We start from the raw sequence: 4,108 nt of genomic DNA on the forward strand, positions 1-4,108 counted from the left end.
CTTTTTGGATAGTGTCTGTCTGGGTTTGGTGTCAGGGTGATGGTGGCTTTATAGAATGAGTTTGGGAGTGTTCCCTCATCTTCAATCTTTTGAAATAGTTTGAGAAGTATTGATATGAGCTTGTTTTTGTATGTTTGATAGAATTCCCCAGTGAAGACATCTGGCCTTGGACTTTTGTTTGCAGGTAGAATTTTTACTGCTGATTCTATTTCATTTCTAGTGATTGATCTGTTCAAATGATCTATTTCTTTTTGATTCTGTTTTGGTGGACTGTATGTTTCTAGAAACTTGTCCATTTCTTCTAAGTTGTCCAATTTGTTGTGGTATAGTTGCTCATAGTATTCTCTTACGATTTTTTGAATTTCTGTGATGTTGATTTTAATCTCACCATTCAAATTTCTTATTTGGTTCATTTGTGTGCTCTCTCTTTTCTTCTTGGTGAGCCAGGCCAGAAGTTTGTCAATTTTGTGTACTCCTTCAGAAAACCAGTGTTGGTTTGATAGATTTCTTTTCTATTTTTTAAATCTCTATTTTATTTATTTCCTCCCTGATCTTTATTATTTCTTTTTTCCTGCTGACCTTAGGTTTTGTTTCTTCTTCTTTTTCTAATTCTTTTAAGTGGTAGGTTAGGTTGTTTATTTGAGTTTGTTCTTGGTTTTTCAGGAAGGCTTGTTTCACTACGGACTTCCCTCTAAGGACTGCTTTTGCTGCATCCCATAGATTATGTGTGATTGTGTTTTCATTGTCATTGTCTCAAGGTATTTTGAAATTTCTTGTTTGATTTCATCATTGAACCATTGGTTTTTTAGTATCATGTTCTTTAGTCTACATGCTGTTATTTTTCTGTTGTAGTTTTTCTGTGGTTAATTTCTAGTTTTATGCCATTGTGATCAGAGAAGATGCTTGGAATTATTTCTAACCTCTTAAATTTGTTGAGGCTTCTTTTGTGCCTGAGTATGTGGTCTATCCTAGAGATGTTCCACAAGCACTTGAAAATAATGTATATTCTGTTTTGGGGGGATGTAATGTCCTAAAAATATCAACCAAGTCCAACTGTTCTATTGTGTCATTTAGTATCTCCATTGTCTTATTGATTTTCTGTCTGGAAGACCTGTCAAATTATGTTAGTGGGTTGTGAAAGTCTCCAACTATTATTGTATTCCCATCAATCTCAACCTTTATGTCTTTTAGTATTTGTTTTATATATTTAGGTGCTCCTATATTGGGTGCATATATGTTAATGAATGTATTATCTTCATGTTGTATTGCTCCTTTGATCATTATATAGTGTCCTTTTTCAATCTCTCTTTATGGCCTTTGTTTTAAAGTCTATTTTGTCTGATATGAGCATTGCTACTCCTGCTTCCTTGTCTTTTCCTTTTGCATGAAATATCATTTTCCATCCTCTCACTTTCAGTCTATGTGTGTCCTTCACTCTAAGGTGGGTTTCTTGTAAGCAACATATTGTAGGCTTTTGTTTTATTATCAAATCTGCCACTCTACGTTTCTTGATTGTGGCATTTAGACATTGACATTTATAGTAATTACTGATAGATGTGTATTTATTGCCATTGTGAACTTTGTTTTCCAGTTGACTTAGTATTTCTTCTTTTTTTCTTTTTCTTTATCTTTTTGTGGTTGATAATTTTCTTTTGTACTAGTTTGGTTTCTTTTTGTGACTCTAATGTATGCTTTTGATTTGTGGTTACCCTGTTTTTCAGGTATGTTAACCCCTTACTATATCTGTTTGCTCTAGACTGGTAGTCATGTAGGCTCAAATGTATCCTAAAAAGAGTAAAGAAAACAAGAAAAAAAAGAAAGAAGAGCCAAAAAAAAAATTCTGTATTTTCTTGCTCCCCTCTCCCATCCTTTATGATTTTGATATTTTTGTTTTTATTTATTTTTCACAACTTCATGTTTATTCTCTTGCAAGTCACTGTAGTTATCACATTTTAAATTATGGTTTTCTCATTTTTATAGCTTCCTGTTTCTATTCTATTTAGAGTAGACCTCTCAATATGTCTTTTAATATAGGTTTAGCATTGCTGAATTCTTTTAGCTTTTGCTTGTCTGTGAAATTCTTTATCTTTCCTTCTACTCTAAAGGATAGTCTTGCTGGATAGAGTATCCTAGGTGACAGCTTTTTCTCATTCAGGACTTTGACTATATCTTGCCACTCCCTTCTGGAAAGCAGTGTTTGTGTAGAGAAATAAGCTGAAAACCTTATGGGTGTTCCCTTGTAACTAACTCTTTGTTTTTCTCTTGCTGCCTTTAGAATCCTTTCTTTATCTTTAACTTTGGCCATCTTAATTAGAATATGTCTTTGTGTAGGTCTGTTTGGGTTTTTCTTATTTGGGAACCTATGTACCTCCTGTACTTGGATATCTGTTTCCTTCTTTAGGTCTGAAAAGCTTTTGGTCATGATTTCTTCAAATACTTTTTCAATCCATTTTTCTCTTTCTTCTCCTTCTGGGAGCCCTATTATGTGTAGGCTGGCATGCTTTATATTATCCCATAGGTCCCTTATATTGCTTTTATTGTTTTTTAGTTGCTTTTCTGTCTGCTGTTCTGATTGGATGACTTCTGATATCCTGTCTTCTAAGTCACTTATTTGTTTCTCTGCATTATCTAGTCTGCTTTTGACTGCCTTTAGCTAGGCTCTTATCTCAGCCATTGAGTTTTCTGTTTTTAATTGGCTCCTCTTCTTATAGTTTCTGTTTCCTTTTTATAGTATTCTCTGTCTTTATTCATAGTCTCTCTTATTTTCTTCAGTGCTTTGATCACCCCCTTTTTGAAGTCATGATCTATTAGACCGTTGAGGTCTATCTATCTCATTGTTCATTCTTTCAAGGGACTCCTCTTGTTCTTTTATTTGGGAGTGGTTCCTCCACTTCTTCATTTTACTTAGATTTCTCTGACTGTGTGGATTTAGGAGTATAAGTTATCTACTGTAGTCTTGAAGGGGTATTTTTTGTTTGTTTGTTTTTATTTAAAATGGGAGCATTCCTGAGTAGACTGTGTGTATTGAATTGTTTTGTTGCAAGATCTGTTCTTAGTATGGATGGCTGCCACAACTTTCTTCCATGCAGGTTGGCTGTTATCCCTTTGATTGAGAGTGTGGTTGGTGTAGTGGTGATCAGAGCCTGCCTTGATTGTTGTTGTTGAGTGGGGCCTCCTTTTTTGTTCTGTAGTTGTCATAGCCTTGACATAGGCTTGGTCTGCTCCCTTGTTGTTGTAATAGGGGCTTCTAGACACATTTCTGAGCTGTGATGTGTAGTAGACAGGGTTGGAGTGCTTCACCTAGAAAGAAGAGTAGTCAGGAGATGTACACTGTGATGTTTTCTGTCACTTGTTATGCAGACTTACAAAGTACTCTTTGTTGATGCTGCCTTTGTCCTTGCTTTAGCTGCAGGAATGTTGGCCACCTGCTCTGGTGTCCCCCCAGGTTCTGGGCCCCCAGAACCACCAGTGCAGATCTCCCAATGTCAGGCACCAGGGCCCACCATAGCAAGCACGTAGTCACACACCTGAATCTGGGGTGCACCTCAGGACCAGTGCAAATTCCAATCCTGCCTCCAGATATGATCTGGTATGCAGGCCTGTTATAAATACCCATACTGGGCCTTGCTGTGAGTCAGAACTCTACTCACTTCTTGTTCATCCCAGAGGTGTGGGTCCAGAAAGAGCAAATCTGCCCTCAGTGCCTGGGGCTGTGAACAAATCTCAGTCTTGCCTGTGAAGTTGCAAGGCTGCTGGTTATAGATTCAGCTTTCAGCCCTACTTCTGCACAGCAGTGATGGCTATGACCAAGCTCTACCTCTCTTCTCATGAGAACACACCAATAGTGGAGCTAATTGGAGAAAGCAGCTATGATGCAGCTGTGGTGCACCCTTCCCCTCACTCACACCAACAGTGGTACATTTTTATGAGGTGTTCCAGGCTATTCTGTTCCACACACACCTCCAGCCAGAGCTCACACCACCCTCCAGTCCCCTGAGGTTACCTCTGTGCAGTGGGCCCCTGCCCTCTGCCTGGGGTCCTCACCAATCTCCAGCAGCTAGTCCCGCTTATCCCTGCTGGCTTGCATCTAGGGCCGGGAATCACAGGG

This window comes from Camelus bactrianus, chromosome X (genome assembly GCF_048773025.1).
Source record: "Camelus bactrianus isolate YW-2024 breed Bactrian camel chromosome X, ASM4877302v1, whole genome shotgun sequence".
Classification (NCBI taxonomy): domain Eukaryota; kingdom Metazoa; phylum Chordata; class Mammalia; order Artiodactyla; family Camelidae; genus Camelus; species Camelus bactrianus.